An 18865-nucleotide genomic window follows, 5' to 3' on the forward strand; every position below is an offset into this window, starting at 1 on the left:
CACTCACAAACGTAAACGTCTGGAGTTTGCTAAGCGGCACTGGGACTTCAACTGGGATCGTGTGCTTTGGTCAGATGAGACTAAGATTGAGCTTTTTGGCAACAAACACTCTAAGTGGGTCTGGCGTAAAACAAAAGATGAGTATGCCGAAAAGCACCTCATGCCCACCGTGAAGTATGGTGGAGGATCTGTGATGCTGTGGGCCTGTTTCTCTTCCAAAGGCCCTGGGAACCTTGTTAGGGTGCATGGCATTATGAACGCTTTGAACTACCAGGACATTTTAAATAAAAACCTGATGGCCTCTGCCAGAAAGCTGAAGATGGGTCGTCATTGGGTCTTTCAGCAGGATAATGATCCAAAACATGTGGCAAAATCTACACAAAAATGGTTCAGCAGTCACAAACTCAAGGTCCTCCCATGGCCATCTCAGTCCCCAGACCTCAACCCAATCGAAAACCTGTGGGGCGAGCTAAAGAGGAGAGTGCATAAGAGAGGACCCAGGACACTGGATGATCTAGAAAGATTGTGCAAAGAAGAATGGTCAAAGATCCCTCTCTCTGTGTTCTCCAATCTTGTGAAATGTTATAGGAGGAGATTAAGTGCTGTCTTGTTGGCAAAAAGGGGGTTGTACAAAGTATTATCATCAGGGGTGCCAATAATTGTGGGACACATGATTTCAAGTTTTTTTTTTTCTAAATGTGTGATTTTTTTTTTTTACACCAAAGTAATGTACTTCAATAAAAGGTTGGATTTTTCTCTTTTTTTGCATTTGGGTTCTATGTTGTTTAAAAAAAAAGGAGAATTTTTGGAAGTCCTCGACCACATCTTAAACAGGGGTGCCAATAATTGTGGAGGGCACTGTATACAGTGGGGGAAAAAGTATTTAGTCAGCCACCAATTGTGCAAGTTCTCCCACTTAAAAAGATGAGAGAGGCCTGTAATTTTCATCATAGGTACACGTCAACTATGACAGGCAAATGAGAAGGAAGAAAAAAATCCAGAAAATCACATTGTAGGATTTTTAATGAATTTATTTGCAAATTATGGTGGAAAATAAGTATTTGGTCAATAACAAAAGTTTCTCAATACTTTGTTATATACCCTTTGTTGGCAATGACACAGGTCAAACGTTTTCTGTAAGTCTTCACAAGGTTTTCACACACTGTTGCTGGTATTTTGGTCCATTCCTCCATGCAGATCTCCTCTAGAGCAGTGATGTTTTGGGGCTGTCGCTGGGCAACACAGACTTTCAACTCCCTCCAAAGATTTTCTATGGGGTTGAGATCTGGAGACTGGCTAGGCCACTCCAGGACCTTGAAATGCTTCTTACGAAGGCACTCCTTCGTTGCCCGGGCGGTGTGTTTGGGATCATTGTCATGCTGAAAGACCCAGCCATGTACTCCTGAGTGGCGCAGTGGTCTAAGGCACTGCATCGCAGTGCTAACTGTGCCACTAGAGATCCTGGTTCGAATCCAGGCTCTGTCGCCGCCGGCCGCGACCGGGAGACTCATGGGCGGCGCACAATTGGCCCAGGGTAGGGGAGGGAATGGCCGGCAGGGATGTAGCTCAGTTGATAGAGCATGGCGTTTGCAACGCCAGGGTTGTGGGTTCGATTCCCACGGGGGGCCAGTATAAAAAAAATATGTATTCACTAACTGTAAGTCGCTCTGGATAAGTGCGTCTGCTAAAATGTAAATGTAAATGTTTCATCTTCAATGCCCTTGCTGATGGAAGGAGATTTTCTCTCACGATACATGGCCCCATTCATTCTTTCCTTTACACGGATCAGTCGTCCTGGTCCCTTTGCAGAAAAACAGCCCCAAAGCATGATGTTGCCACCCCCATGCTTCACAGTAGGTATGGTGTTCTTTGGATGCAACTCAGCATTCTTTGTCCTCCAAACACGACGAGTTGAGTTTTTACCAAAAAGTTCTATTTTGGTTTCATCTGACCATATGACATTCTCCCAATCCTCTTCTGGATCATCCAAATGCACTCTAGCAAACTTCAGACGGGCCTGGACATGTACTGGCTTAAGCAGGGGGACACGTCTGGCACTGCAGGATTTGAGTCCCTGGCGCGTAGTGTGTTACTGATGGTAGGCTTTGTTACTTTGGTCCCAGCTCTCTGCAGGTCATTCACTAGGTCCCCCCGTGTGGTTCTGGGATTTTTGCTCACCGTTCTTGTGATCATTTTGACCCCACGGGGTGAGATCTTGCGTGGAGCCCCAGATCGAGGGAGATTATCAGTGGTCTTGTATGTCTTCCATTTCCTTAATAATTGCTCCCACAGTTGATTTCTTCAAACCAAGCTGCTTACCTATTGCAGATTCAGTCTTCCCAGCCTGGTGCAGGTCTACAATTTTGTTTCTGTGTCCTTTGACAGCTCTTTGGTCTTGGCCATAGTGGAGTTTGGAGTGTGACTGTTTGAGGTTGTGGACAGGTGTCTTTTATACTGATAACAAGTTCAAACAGGTGCCAATAATACAGGTAATGAGTGGAGGACAGAGGAGCCTCTTAAAGAAGAAGTTACAGGTCTGTGAGAGCCAGAAATCTTGATTGTTTGTAGGTGACCAAATACTTATTTTCCACCATAATTTGCAAATAAATTCATTAAAAATCCTACAATGTGATTTTCTGGATTTTTTTTCTCATTTTGTCTGTCATAGTTGACATGTACCTTTGATGAAAATTACAGGCCTCTCTCATCTTTTTAAGTGGGAGAACTTGCACAATTGGTGGCTGACTAAATACTTTTTTCCCCCACTGTATATACATTTGAAGTCAGAAGTGTACATACACCTTAGGCAAATACATTTAAACTCAGTTTTTCACAATTCCTGACATTTAATCCTAGTAAAAATTCCCTGTTTTAGGTCAGTTAGGATCACAACTTTAGTTTAAGAATGTGAAATGTCAGAATAATAGTAGAGAAAATTATTTATTTAAGCTTTTATTTCTTTCATCACATTCCCAGTGGGTCAGAAGTTTACATACACTCAATTAGTATTTCGTAGCATTGCCTTTAAATTGTTTAACTTGGGTCAAATGTTTCGGCTAGCCTTCCACAAGCTTCCCACAATAAATTGGGTGAATTTTGGCCCATGCCTCCTGACAGAGCTGGTGTAACTGAGCCAGGTTTGTAGGCCTCCTTGCTCGCACACGCTTTTTCAGTTCTGCCCACAAATTTTCTATAGGATTGAGGTTAGGGCTTTGTGATGACCACTCCTGTCAGCGTCTGGGTGCAGTGGGGAAACGGAATCAGGTGCAGGACACAGAACTGAGAATTAAATGGCTTTACTCGACTCCAAGTAAATAATGCAAACCATCCACGCAGGGAAGAGCAAAAACAACAGCTCAACAGAACGACGTAACAAGAACAATCATGCACACACTCAGGAGGGAAAACAGAGGTAATATAGGGAAACTAATAAGCCTAATGGGTAACAGGTGTGAACAATACAGACAGAACTAGTGAGACACAGAAACATCGATCGGTGGCAGCTAGTACTCCGGTGACGACGACCGCCGAAGCCTGCCCGAACGAGGAGGAGGGGCAGCCTCGGCCGTATCCGTGACAGTACCCCCCCCTGACGCGCGGCTCCAGCCGTGCGTCGACACCGGCCTCGGGGACGGCCAGGAGGACGCGGAGCAGGGCGAGTCGGATGACGACGATGGAACTCCCTTAACAAGGAGGGATCGTACCACCCCCACTCCACGAGATACTGCAGGCCTCCAACCCGACGCCTCGAATCCATGATGGAACGGACCGAGTACGCCGGTGCCCCCTCAATGTCCAATGGGGGCGGAGGAACCTCCCGCACCTCGGACTCCTGGAGCGGACCAGCTACCACCGGCCTGAGGAGAGACACATGGAACGAGGGGTTAATATGGTAATCAGGGGGGAGCTGTAACCTATAACAAACCTCGTTCAACCTCCTCAGGACTTTAAAGGGCCCCACAAACCGCCGACCCAGCTTCCGGCAGGGCAGGTGAAGGGGCAGGTTTCGGGTCGAGAGCCAGACCCGGTCCCCCGGTGCATAAACCGGAGCCTCACTGCGGTGGCGGACGGCATTCGCCTTCTGTCTCATAATCGCCCTTTGCAGGCATACATGGGCAGCGTCCCATGTCTCCTCCGAGCGCCGAAACCATTCATCCACCGCAGGAGCCTCGATCTGGCTCTGATGCCACGGTGCCAGGACCGGCTGGTAACCTAGTACACACTGAAAGGGAGACAGGTCAGTGGAGGAGTGGCGGAGGGAATTTTGAGCCATTTCTGCCCAGGGGATGTAAACTGACCAATCCCCCTGCCGGTCCTGGCAATACGACCTCAGAAACCTACCCACATCCTGGTTTACTCTTTCCACCTGCCCATTACTCTCGGGGTGAAAACCTGAGGTCAGGCTGACCGAGACCCCCAGATGGTCCATAAACGCCTTCCAGACCCTCGATGTGAACTGGGGACCCCGATCAGACACTATATCCTCAGGCACCCCGTAGTGCCGGAAGTCGTGTGTAAACAGGGCCTCTGCGGTCTGTAGGGCAGTAGGGAGACCGGGCAAAGGACTTAGAAAACCGATCCACAACGACCAGGTTCGGGGTGTTACCCTGTGACGGAGGAAGATCTGTAACAAAGTCCACCGATAGGTGTGACCACGGCCTCTGTGGAACGGGGAGAGGTTGTAATTTACCTCTGGGCAGGTGTCTAGGTGCCTTGCACTGAGCGCACACCGAACAGGAAGAAACATAAACCCTCACGTCCTGAGCTAAGGTGGGCCACCAGTACTTCCCACTAAGACAGCGCACTGTCCGACCAATGCCAGGATGGCCAGAATCAGGTGACGTGTGAGCCCAATAAATCAAACGATCGCGAACCTCGGACGGAACGTACGCATGACCCACTGGACACTGGGGGGGAGTGGGCTCCGTGCGTAACACCCGCTCCCATACCACCGGCGCCACCAGACAAGAAGCCGGAAGTATGGGAGTAGGCTCCCTGGTCCGATCCTCTGAGTCATATAGCCGGGACAGAGCGTCTGCCTTAGCATTCTGGGAACCTGGTCTATACGATAGGGTGAACACAAAACGTGTGAAAAACATGGCCCACCTTGCCTGATGAGAATTCAGTCTCCTCGCTGCCCGAATGTACTCCAGATTGCGGTGGTCAGTCAAAATGAGAAAAGGGTGTTTAGCCCCCTCAAGCCAATGTCTCCACACCTTAAGAGCTTTCACAACAGCTAACAGCTCCCGATCCCCCACGTCGTAGTTTTGCTCCGCCGGGCTGAGCTTCTTCGAGAAGAAAGCACAGGGGCGGAGTTTGGGAGGCGTACCCGAGCGCTGAGACAGTACAGCTCCTATCCCCGCCTCGGACGCGTCCACCTCGACTATGAATTGCAAGGACGGATCCGGATGAGCCAGCACGGGAGCTGTGGTGAACAGCGCCTTCAGCTGACCAAAAGCCCTGTTCGCCTCCGCTGACCACTGCAGGCGCACCGAACCGCCCTTTAGCAAAGAGGTTATGGGAGCTGCTACCTGGCCAAAGCCCCGGATAAATCTCCGGAAGTAGTTGGCAAAACCCAAAAATCGCTGCACCTCCTTTACCATGGTAGGAGTCGGCCAATTATGCACGGCTGAAATGCGGTCACACTCCATCTCGACCCCTGACTCTGAAGCGGTATCCTAAGAAGGAGACGGACTGTCTGAAGAACAGACATTTCTCAGCCCTAACGTACAGGTCATGCTCCAACAGTCTACCAAGCACCTTGCGCACAAGGGACACATGCTCGTCGCGTGTAGCGGAGTATATGAGAATATCATCTATATACACCACTACACCCTGTCCGTGCAGGTCCCTGAAAATCTCATCGACAAAGGATTGAAATACTGAGGGAGCATTCATCAACCCGTACGGCATGACGAGGTGGTCATAGTGACCAGAGGTGGTACTAAATGCGTCTTCCACTCGTCCCACTACCGGATACGGATCAGATTGTATGCGCTCCTGAGGTCCAATTTTGTGAAGAAGCGTGCACCGTGCAATGACTCCGTCATACTAGCAATGAGAGGAAGAGGATAGCTGTATTTTACGGTTATCTGATTTAGACCTCGATAGTCAATGCACGGGCGTAAACCTCCATCCTTCTTCTTCACAAAAAATAAACTTGAGGAGGCAGGGGAAGTGGAGGGCCGAATGTATCCCTGTCCCAGAGATTCGGTGACATATGTCTCCATAGCCACCGTCTCCTCCTGTGACAGAGGATACACGTGACTCCTGGGAAGTGCAGCACCCTCACGGAGATCTATCGCACAATCCCCTCGTCGATGGGGTGGTAATTGAGTCGCCTTCCTTTTACAGAAGGCGAGAGCCAAATCGGCATATTCTGAGGGAATGTGCATTGGGGAGACATGGTTTGGACTCTCCACCGTGGTTGCCCTTACGGAAACACCTACACACCTTCCCGAGCACTGAGTTGACCATCCCTTGACCAGCCCTCTGTTGCCACGAAATACTGGGGTCATGGGTGGCTAGCCAGGAAAGGCCCAGCACCACGGGAAACGCAGGGGTATCAATGAGGAAGAGACTAATTCTCTCTTCATGACCCCCCTGTGTCTCCATCCGAAGTGGAGCTGTGACCTCCCTAACCATACCTGACCCTAATGGGCGACTATCTAGGGCACGTATGGGGAAGGGCACATCTAACGGCAATATAGGAATCCCTAATCTATGCGCAACTAATCTGTCCATAAAATTCCCAGCTGCGCCGGAATCTACGAGCGCCCTATGCTGGGAATGTGGGGAAAACTCAGGGAAAATAACATTAATCATCATGTGAGCAACAGGGAGCTCTGGGTGAGTTGGGTGCCTACTCACCTGAGATGATCCCCCAGAACCCTGCCTGCTGCCTCGATTCCATGAGGGTCTTCTCCTGCACCGGCCCGCAGTGTGTCCTCTGCGGCCACAGTTGGTGCAGGAGACCACCCCCTTGCTCGGCCTCTCCGCATCAGCACTTCCAAGCTCCATAGGTGTGGACTCGGAAGTGCTGGGGGATGGACTGGACGGACCCTGATCTGGACGTCCGGGAGTAGCCAACAGGTTATCCAGCCGGATCGATAAATCTACCAGCTGGTCCAGGTTAAGATTAGTGTCCCTGCAGGCCAGCTCCCGACGAACGTCCTCCCGTAGACTGCATCGGTAGTGATCAATCGGGGCCCTCTCGTTACATCCCGCGCTGGCTGCCAGTGTCCTGAAATCCAGGCCGTATTCCTGTGCGCTCCTCCTTCCCTGACTGAGGTGAAACAGACGCTCCCCCGCCGCTCTCCCCTCAGGCGGATGATCGAAAACTGCCCGGAAACGGCGGGTAAAATCCTCATAGCGAACGGACTCAGCGTCTATTCCACCCCACTCCGCGTTGGCCCATTCCAGGGCTCTGCCCGACAGACAGGAGATGAGGGCGGACACGCTCTCGTATCCCGAGGGAGCCGGGTGGATGGTGGCCAGGTAAAGCTCCACCTGGAGCAGGAAACCCTTACACCCGGCAGCCGTCCCATTGTATTCCCTCGGGAGCGAGAGCCGAAGACCACTGGACCCAGGGGTTGAGGATCCTGATGGAAGAGAATTTGGCGAAAGAGGAGGTGTAGAAAACCCAACTCTCTCCCATCGATCCATGGTGTGGATCACTTGATCCAGAGCCGAGCCTAGTCGCTGCAGTATGGTCGCATGCTGGTGGATGCGTTCCTCCACCGAAGCGCTGGGATCGGGCGTGCCTGCTGACTCCATAACAGGTGCGTGATTCTGTCAGTGTCTGGGTGCAGTGGGGAAACGGAATCAGGCGCAGGACACAGAACTGAGAATTAAATGGCTTTACTCGACTCCAAGTAAATAATGCAAACCCTCCACGCAGGGAAGAGCAAAAACAACAGCTCAACAGAACGACGTAACAAGAACAATCACGCACACACTCAGGAGGGAAAACAGAGGTAATATAGGGAACCTAATAAGCCTAATGGGTAACAGGTGTGAACAATACAGACAGAACTAGTGAGACACAGAAACATCGATCGGTGGCAGCTATTACTCCGGTGACGACGACCGCCGAAGCCTGCCCGAACGAGGAAGAGGGGCAGCCTCGGCCGTATCCGTGACAACTCCAATACCTTGACTTTGTTGTCCTTAAGCCATTTTGCCACAACTTTGGAAGTATGCTTGGGGTCATTGTCCATTTTAAAGACCCAATTGCGACCAAGCTTTAACATACTGACTGATGTCTTGAGATGTTGCTTCAATATATCCACATAATTTTCCTTGCTCATGATGCCATCTATTTTGTGCACCAGTCCCTCCTGCAGCAAAGCACCCCCACAGCATGATGCTGCCACGCCCGTGCTTCACGGTTGGGATGGTGTTCTTCAGCTAGCAAGCAAACCCTTTTTCCTCCAAACCTAACGATGGTCATTATGACCAAACAGTTCTATTTTTGTTTCATCAGACCAGAAGACATTTCTCCAAAAAGTACGATATTTGTGCAGTTGCAAACCGTAGTCTGGCTTTTTTATGGCGGCTTTGGAGCAGTGGCTTCTTCCTTGCTGAGTGGCCTTTCAGGTTATGTCGATATAGGACTTGTTTTACTGTGGATATAGATACTTTCTTACCTGTTTCCTCCAGCATCTTCACAAGGTCCTTTGCTGTTGTTCTGGGATTGATTTGCACTTTTCGCACCAAAGTACGTTAATCTCTAGGAGACAGAACGCATCTCCATCCTGAGCGGTATGACGGCTGCGTGGTCCCATGGTGTTTATACTTGCGTACTATTGTTTGTACAGATGAACGTGGTGCCTTCAGGCGTTTGGAAATTGCTCCCAAGGATCAACCAGAGGTCTACAGTTTTTTTCTGAGGTCTTGGCTGATTTCTTTTGATTTTCCCATGATGTCAAGCAAAGAGGCACTGAGTTTGAAGGTAGGCCTTGAAATATATCCACAGGTACACCTCCAATTGACTCAAATGATATCAATTAGCCTATCAGAAGCTTCTAAAGCCATGACATCATTTTCTGGAATTTTCCAAGCTGTTTGAAGGAACAGTCAACTTAGTGTATGTAAACTTCTGACCCACTGGAATTGTGATACAGTGAATTATAAGTGAAATAATCAGTCTGTAAACAATTGTTAGAAAAATTGCTTGTGTCATGCACAAAGTAGATGTCCTAACCGACTTGCCAAAACTATAGATTGTTAACAAGAAATATGTGGAGTGGTTGAAAAGTGAGTTTTAATGACTCCAACCTAAGTGTATGTAAACTTCCGACTTCAACTGTATATATATATATATATACAGTGGGGAGAACAAGTATTTGATACACTGCTGATTTTGCGGGTTTTCCTACTTACAAAGCATGTAGAGGTCTGTAATTTATCATAGGTACACTTCAACTGTGAGAGACGGAATCTAAAACAAAAATCCAGAAAATCACATTGTATGATTTTTAAGTAATTAATTTGCATTTTATTGCATGACATAAGTATTTGATACATCAGAAAAGCAGAACTTAATATTTGGTACAGAAACCTTTGTTTGCAATTACAGAGATCATACATTTCCTGTAGGTCTTGACCAGGTTTGCACACACTGCAGCAGGGATTTTGGCCCACTCCTCCATACAGACCTTCTCCAGATCCTTCAGGTTTCGGGGCTGTCGCTGGGCAATACGGACTTTCAGCTCCCTCCAACGATTTTCTATTGGGTTCAGGTCTGGAGACTGGCTAGGTCACTCCAGGACCTTGAGATGGTTCTTACGGAGCCACTCCTTAGTTGCCCTGGCTGTGTGTTTCGGGTCATTGTCATGCTGGAAGACCCAGCCACGACCCATCTTCAATGCTCTTACTGAGGGAAGGAGGTTGTTGGCCAAGATCTCGCGATACATGGCCCCATCCATACTCCCCTCAATACGGTGCAGTCGTCCTGTCCCCTTTGCAGAAAAGTATCCCCAAAGAATGTTTCCACCTCCATGCTTCACGGTTGGGATGGTGTTTAGACCAAAAAGCTCTATTTTTGTCTCATCAGACCACATGACCTTCTCTCATTCCTCGTCTGGATCATCCAGATGGTCATTGGCAAACTTCAGACGGGCCTGGACATGCGCTGGCTTGAGCAGGGGGACCTTGCGTGCGCTGCATGATTTTAATCCATGACGGCGTAGTGTGTTACTAATGGTTTTCTTTGAGACTGTGGTCCCAGCTCTCTTCAGGTCATTGACCAGGTCCTGCCATGTAGTTCTGGGCTGATCCCTCACCTTCCTCATGATCATTGATGCCCCATGAGGTGAGATCTTGCATGGAGCCCCAGACCGAGGGTGATTGACCGTCATCTTGAACTTCTTCCATTTTCTAATAATTGCGCCAACAGTTGTTGCCTTCTCACCAAGCTGCTTGTCTATTGTCCTGTAGCCCATCCCAGCCTTGTGCAGGTCTACAATTTCATCCCTGATGTCCTTACACAGCTCTTTTATATTCCGTCTCTCACAGTTGAAGTGTACCTATGATTAAAAATTACAGACCTCTACATGCTTTGTAAGTAGGACAACCTGCAAAATCGGCAGTGTATCAAATACTTGTTCTCCCCACTGATATATATATATATATATATATATATATATATATATATATATATATATTAGTGCACAGTGAGATACAGTATGCACATCTCACAGTTACCTACTGGGCAAGTGGATATAGGTAAATGTTATATAGGAGTCCATATAGGGACAAATCATTGATGATTTATTTGTTATCCAATAACACTGTGTTGTTTGGGGTACTAGTCAAGCAATCCCACAGCAGCCTCATGTCAACTAACACATCCTGCCACAGTGGAGAAGTGTAGGCCAGGGATTTGGAATTAAGTTCACCATCCGTTTTGTGTTGCTCTGACATGGCATGATTTGACCCCTGTTGTTTTTCCTCCAATCAAAACAGTTTTTTTATTCCCCCTGGGAGGAAGCCTTCCGGGGTACTCCAGCTGGAACCAGCACCCACTGCTAGTCCTGCCAATAGTGGAGATGCCTGATGCCTCTTGGCAATCAATGTAAGACAGTTAGGTCTTCTAGCTTCAGCACAGAGAGGCCTTGTATTTGATATTCTTGTCCATACTCAAGGAGAATGGACCACTGCCTACCTCCCAGTTTATCTATTAAGGGAGAATGTGCTACTGTGCTCTCAAATCCATTAGTGTGTGTATTTGTGTGTGTGTGTGTATTTGTGTGTGTGTGTGTGTGCGTGTGTATGTTGTGCACACCCTTGTGCGTAGTCCTTTTTTTTGCCTTTGTGAATCATGGCAACATGAGGTTGCAATCAATCCATCATTGGAGTGCACAGCACGCGTCACAAAAACATTACGCTGCAGCATGCACTCCCAGTCTTTGAATGCTTCATCAACACAGGGTCACCAAGCATAGGACATAGCTGTAGCCTCAAGCTACTGCTGGCATTTTCTTTTTGGCATTTGTGATTGTGAGCCGTTTCTCTTTTAAAATAATTACATGTTGCCAGCATGTAGGCAATATAAAGGCCAACAGATTGAATTAGCAATTTGAAATAACACAGCCTTTGTTTTGTGGATGTAGCCATTTGTACATGCATGTTAAATGCAGAACAATGTGATCTCACATATTGGCATACTGTCAATACGTATGTGTTAATGCCTTGCCTGACAAGTGTTCTTGGAAAGTGTCCATTGTAAAGAGCATTAAAAATGCAGAGTAGAAATGGAATGTCAGTCACAGAGTGGACTTGATGAGAGCTATATCGATTGACAACTTACTTTCAACTTGGTGTTGATCACGGGACAGGCCACATGGTAGCATGGATATGATGTCAATATTGATATTGACAATGACAATAAATATGTTGAAATTGCTCCCGTAGCCTACTTCTTTCTTGGTAGATGAACATGTTGAAATTTCCAGCTATATGAATTATTATGATTTGAATAATATTAAGATGTCAACAGATAATTGATCTTAGTTCAATCATTGCTGTAAGATGTCTGATGTGGAATTTAGGAGAGTAAAACGGAGTCCATGATTGATCTGCAACTAGGAGGGGGATCTGAACAGGGGGCTGAAGAATTAGAAGCAGAAGCAGAAGAAGCAGAAGAAGAAGAAGAAGCAGAAGAAGAAGAAGAAGAAGAAGAAGAAGAAGAAGAAGAAGAAGAAGAAGAAGAAGAAGAAGAAGAAGAAGAAGAAGAAGAAGAAAAAGAAGAAAAAGAAGAAGAAGAAGACACAGTCATTAAAACTATATGACCAGTAAAAGAGGAGTTGCATTTCTAATTTTGTATCCATCAACACCAGTCAATTATCCTGCCTGAAGCTGATAACATGACACATGGCGCAAAAGAGCGCGAGCTCCCCCCACAGTTAGTGAACAGCAGCGCACTCACACAACTTCCATTGAAGGAATGGAGGGAGAGGCAACTTTGGATCATTGGTGCTACCTCAAAAACCTACATATCTTTTCTGATTATAATATTTCTGTTCTATTTAATCGATATCAATTAGCCATTAACATCAGCATCATTTAATTATTGATTGAGCAGCTCTCCAACATGGCCTTGTCTGTGTTGAGAATGTATTGAGGCAACAGTCATATTGTCGCATATACCGGTATGCCATATTTTTACATATTTTTACACACACACACACACACACACACACACACACACACACACGTGCGCGATGGATTCTGTCCAATCTGTGTTTGAAAGAATTCACGGATAAGATCAAATAAGTGACACAAAATGTCCGGACTCTTGACAACAGAGAGACTGATGCTAAACAGTAATGCATTTCACCATTGCATGTCAGAATGGTCAATTTATATGTCGTATGTAATACTGTAAGATGAACTGATATGGACTCACATTGCACAATCAACTGCAGTAATGTTGATATAAGCCAACAGGGCAATGTGAATCAACGTTTGAGCTGCAAACCGAGTGTTCTAGAACAAGATACACAAGAATACACAAACATATTATGATGCGGCGCCGTCGAACTTCATAGTGCCCTGGACTGATTGAGGAGAGGGGCAATGTGAAAGAAAGTGTGTGTGGACTTAAAACGGATTCTTAGTGCTCTCTCTCCCTCTCTATTCCACTCTTTCATTCTCTCGACCTCCTCGCAATTCATAGCCTACACGCCGTCTCCAGTCAGTCATATGTTAAAAGAATGCAACCTATTGGTTCTAGTATCTAGCGTTGTTCATATCCACAGTAATGGACTTGTAGTAACTTTTACTTGAGATAAATAACACCGACGTAGTTTGGACACATGAAAACAAACATAGGCTACATATAAGACACAAAACTTGACAATAATAAAGCAGAAAAATATATCGTCCAGAAAGGACAGTATCATGTTGATCATGCAACATCGCCATAACTGTCCAGAGGCTACAGCATAACCTCCAGCTGTAATAACGGGTAGAGTATTTATAGAAAATCACACTAAACTTAACCAGGCTTACCTAAAAAGGATTTTCCCCCTTGTTCTGAATCTGTGGTCCAAGGTGCTTTAGTTTTCTGTCCGAAAACTTCTGCAGGAGCATATGTCTCCAGTGTGCATGCTGGTAGCTCAATCTTAGATGTTGGATTGCGGATGAGTTTGCGGTCCTTCTCATGCTCAAGAGAGAGAAAACCTTCGGTTCGGCGAGGTCGTATACATTGGTACACGGAGAAACAGAGTGATAAAATCGACCTGAGGGGAAATGGGAGAGCTCAACGGACAGGAAGAAACATCCAGATGTCTTCTAGGGAGGTTCGGGCGAGCTCGGATCCGTGAAAACTGTTTGCAGGTGGAGAGGTGGTAGGGTGGATGTCAATGAAGGTAGTCAGAGACGCACAGACTGAGCGAGTGCAGTGCAAAAGCAAGCGAAACTAGGGGGAGGTACTGAGAACCGTTTTGTATTGTAGAGGACGGTAATGCCAGACAGTAAGGGGTGGGACTGGACCACATGAGGTAAACGGGGGAGAGAGGGGGGAACGAAGGATGGAGGAGGAACGAGAGACCATGTCGCGACTTTCTGTGTTGATAAACAACGATTATAAAGGTTCAATTGTGTGGGGGAAACAAAGGAGGGAGTGTGACAGACGTAAAGCAACACCAAATCGGACTATACGCAAACGGAGGAAAGTGTAGGGTCTAGGTTTGAAAATACGGATGGAGTTCTGACAACAGCATTCCTACGGAATGATTTACACTACCTTGTGCGCTTTTACATAATTGTGTGAGTACTTCAATAGAAACCTGATAAAATAAAACAGTCAGAAATAAAACCCAACGACGCAGGTCTCTCTCTCTCTCACTCACACACATACAACACACACACAGAGACACAGACACAGACACACACACGCACACACAGCCCTATCAGATGACGAATAATAGCTGTACACTGTGCCCAGTGAATGAATAACTAGTGACCTTGTGGGATTTATTTGCACCTGCAAGCAGAGAAACGCTGTGGAGGTGCTGTCCAGATGCTTCAGAATGGAGGGCTATGCATTTTGTCTGTCCATGGTCCTGAAAACATTACAGAGGTGCGATTAATTTGGCTCGCCACTGTCCATGGTCCTGAAAATGGTCTAGAGGCCTATGCAATGCAGTTGGCTTTCCAGTGTTTCAGACGCCTATGCATTTCGAATGGCTTTGACAAGTGCATGGTTCATATCATTCACAGGTGGATGATTCCACTTAATTACTTATATAGGGGTTGATAAGATAACATACTGTACCTTACTAGGAACTAAGATGTAGGTGCCTGGTAAGGAGCCGGTGACAAGTGGCTAATCTGCCTTTGCCATCGGTACTATTGGCCAACGTACAATCGCTTGATAATAAAGTGGACGAACTACAAGCACTATATCCTACCAACGGGACATTAAAAAGAGTAATATCTTATGTTTCACAGAGTCGTGGCTGAACGACGACATGAATAACATACAGCTGGCAGGATATACACTGTATTGGCAGGATAGAACAGCAGCCTCTGGTAAGACAAGGCGTGGCGGTCTATGAATATTTGTAAACAACAGCTGGTGCATGATATCTAAGGAAGTCTCAAGGTTTTGCTCGCCTGAGGTAGAGTATGTCATGATAAACTGTAGACCACACCATCTACCAAGAGAGTTTTAATCTACACTACCTTTCAAAAGTTTCAAAGGTCACTTAGACATTTCCTTGTTTTCGAAAGAAAAGCAATTTTTTTGTCCATTAAAATAACATCAAATTGATCAGAAATACAGTGTAGACATTGTTAATGTTGTAAATGGCTATTGTAGCTGGAAACGGCTGATTTTTAATGGAATATCTACATAGGCGTACAGAGGCCCATTATCAGCAACCATCAGTCCTGTGTTCCAATGGCACGTTGTGTTTGCAAATCCAAGTTTATCATTTTAAAAGGCTAATTGATCATTAGAAAACCCTTTTGCAATTATGTCAGCACAGCTGAAAATTGTTGTGCTGATTAAAGAAGCAATAAAACTGGCCTTCTTGAGATATGGCTTTGCAACTCTGCCTAGAAGGTCAGCATCCCGGAGTCGCCTCTTCACTGTTGACGTTGAGACTGGTGTTTTGCGGGTACTATTTAATGAAGCTGCCAGTTGAGGACATGTGAGGCGCCTGTTTCTCAAACTAGACACTCTAATGTATTTATCATCTTGCTCAGTTGTGCACCGGGGCCTCCCACTCCTCTTTCTATTCTGGATAGAGACAGTTTGCGCTGTTCTGTGAAGGGAGTATTACACAGCTTTGTAAAAGATCATCAGTTTCTTGGCAATTTCTCGCATTGAATAGCCTTCATTTATCAGAACAAGAACAGACTGATGAGTTTCAGAAGAAAGTCCTTTGTTTCTGGCCATTTTGAGCCTGTAATCGAACCCACAATTGCTGATTCTCCAGATACTCAACTAGTCTCAAGAAGGCCAGTTTTATTGCTATTTTAATCAGCACAACAGTTTGCAGCTGTGCTAACATAATTGCAAAAGGGTTTTCTAATGAACAATTAGGGAAACTTTATCCTCCTGATTCCTGCTTACAATCAAAAACTAAAGCAGGAAGCACCAGTGACTCGGTCAATAACAAAGTGGTCAGATGGAGCAGATGCTAAGCTACAGGACTGGAATATGTTCCAGGATTCTTCTGATGGCATTGAGGAGGATACCACATCAGTCACTGGCTTCATCAATAAGTGCATCAATGACATCGTCCCCACAGTGACTGTACGTACATACCCCAACCGGAAGCCATGGATTACAGGTAACATCCGTACTGAGCTAAAGGGTAGAGTTGCCGCTTTCAAGGAACGGGACTTTAACCCGGAAGCTTATGAGAAATCCCACTCTGCCCTCCGACGAACCATCAAACAGGCAAAGCGCCAATACAGGACGCTCGTCCAGAGACAGGTCTCCTAGTGGCCGGGGACTTTAATGAAGGGAAACTTAAATCCGTTTGTCATCATATCTACCAGCATGTTAAATGTGCAACCACAGGGGAAAAAACCTCTAGACCACATTTACTCCACACACTGAGTACAAAGCTCTCCCTCGCCCTCCATTTGGCAAATCTGACCATAATTCTATCTTACTGATTCCTGCTTACAATCAAAAACTAAAGCAGGAAGCACCAGTGACTCGGTCAATAACAAAGTGGTCAGATGGAGCAGATGCTAAGCTACAGGACTGTTTTGCAGCACAGACTGGAATATGTTCCAGGATTCTTCTGATGGCATTGAGGAGGACACCACATCAGTCACTGGCTTCATCAATAAGTGCATCAATGACATCGTCCCCACAGTGACTGTACGTACATACCCCAACCGGAAGCCATGGATTACAGGTAACATCCGTACTGGCTAAAGGGTAGAGTTGCCGCTTTCAAGGAACTGGACTCTAACCCGGAAGCTTATGAGAAATCCCACTCTGCCCTCCGACGAACCATCAAACAGGCAAAGCGTCAATACAGGACTAAGATCGAATCGTACTACACCGGCTCCGATGCTCGTCGGATGTTGCAGGGCCTGCAAACTATTACAGACTACAAAGGGAAGCACAGCCACGAGCTGCCGAATGACACGTGCCTACCAGATGAGCTGAATTACTTCTATGCTCGCTTCGAGGCAAGTAACACTGAAACATGCATGAGAGCATCAGCCGTTCCGGACGACTGTGTGATCACGCTCTCCGTAGCCGATGTGAGTAATACCTTTAAACAGGTCAACATTCACAAGCTTGCATGGCCAGACGGATTACCAGGACGTGTACTCCGAGCATGCGCTGACCAACCGGCAAGTGTCTTCACTGACATTTTCAACCTCTCCCTGTCTGAGTCTGTAATACCAACATGTTTCAAGCAGACCATCATAGTCCCTGTGCCCAAGAACATTAAGATAACCTGCCTAAATGACAATCGACCCATAGCACTCATGTTTGCATACCGCCCCAACAGATCCACAGATGATTCAATCTCTATTGCGCTCCACACTGCCCTTTCACACCTGGACAAAAGGAACACCTATGTGAGAATGCTATTAATTGACTACAGCTCAGCGTTCAACACATTTAAATTTTTTCAACATTTTAGTGATTTAGCAGACGCTCTTATCCAGAGCAACTTACAGTTAGTGAATACATTTTTTTTTTCATACTGGCCCCCCATGGGAATCAAACCCACAACCCTGGCATTGCAAATGCCATGCTCTACCAACTGAGCTACATCCCTGCCGGCCATTCCCTCCCCAATTGTGCGCCGCCCCATGGGTCTCCCGGTCACGGCCAGCTACGACAGAGCCTGGATTCGAACCAGGATCTCTAGTGGCACAGCTAGCACTGCGATGCAGTGCCTTAGACCACTGCGCCACTCGGGAGACCAACACCATAGTGCCCTCAAAGCTCATCACTTAGCTAAGGACCCTGGGACTAAACACCTCCCTCTGTAACTGGATCCTGGACTTCCTGACGGTCCGCCCCCAGGTGGTAAGGGTAGGTAACAACACATCCGCCACGCTGATCCTCAACACAGGGGCCCCTCAGGGGTGCATGCTCAGTCCCCTCCTGTACTCCCTGTTCACTCATGACTGCATGGCCAGGCTTGACTCCAACACCATCATTAAGTTTGCCGATGACACAACAGTGGTAGGCCTGATCACTGACAACAACGAGACAGCCTATAGGGAGGAGGTCAGAGACCTGGCCATGTGGTCCCAGGAGAACAACCTCTCCCTCAACTTGATCAAGACAAAGGAGATGATTGTGGACTACAGGAAAAAGAAGAGGACCGAGCACACCCCCATTCTCATCGACGGGGCTGTAGTGGAGCAGGTTGAGAGCTTCAAGTTCCTTGGTTTCCACATCACCAACAAATTAACATGGTCCAAGCACACCAACACAGTCGTGAAGAAGGCACGACAAAACCTATTCCCCCTAAGGAGACTGAAAAGATTTGGCATGGGTCCTCAGATCCTCAAAAGGTTATACAGCTGCACCATCGAGAGCATCCTGACTGGTTGCATCACTGCCTGGTGTGGCAACTGCTTGGCCTCCGACCGCAAGGCACTACATAGGGTACTGCGTATGGCCCAGTACATCACTGGGGCCAAGCTTCCTGCCATCCAGTACCTCTATACCAGGCGGTGTCAGAGGAATGCCCTAAAAATTGTCAAAGACTCCAGCTACCCTAGTCATAGACTGTTCTCTCTGCTACCGCACGGCAAACGGTACCGGAGATCCAAGTCTAGGTCCAAGAGGCTTCTAAACAGCTTCTACCCCCAAGCCATAAGACACCTGAACATCTAATCAAATGGCTACCCAGACTATTTG

At 46.9% G+C, this 18865-nt stretch overlaps 1 protein-coding gene across 1 annotated transcript in view; it reads right to left on the minus strand.

Annotated features, from left to right (window-relative positions):
• LOC121582486 (BMP/retinoic acid-inducible neural-specific protein 1-like) overlaps window positions 1–13948 on the minus strand; it is a 196862-nt gene extending 182914 nt beyond the window's left edge. The window contains exon 1 of the mRNA XM_041898305.2: window positions 13516–13948. The gene's annotated coding sequence lies outside the window, so the exon portion shown is untranslated. The remainder of the gene's footprint in view (window positions 1–13515) is intronic.
• Between the last annotated feature and the right edge of the window lie 4917 nt (window positions 13949–18865).

This window comes from Coregonus clupeaformis, chromosome 15 (genome assembly GCF_020615455.1).
Source record: "Coregonus clupeaformis isolate EN_2021a chromosome 15, ASM2061545v1, whole genome shotgun sequence".
In the NCBI taxonomy this organism is placed as follows: domain Eukaryota; kingdom Metazoa; phylum Chordata; class Actinopteri; order Salmoniformes; family Salmonidae; genus Coregonus; species Coregonus clupeaformis.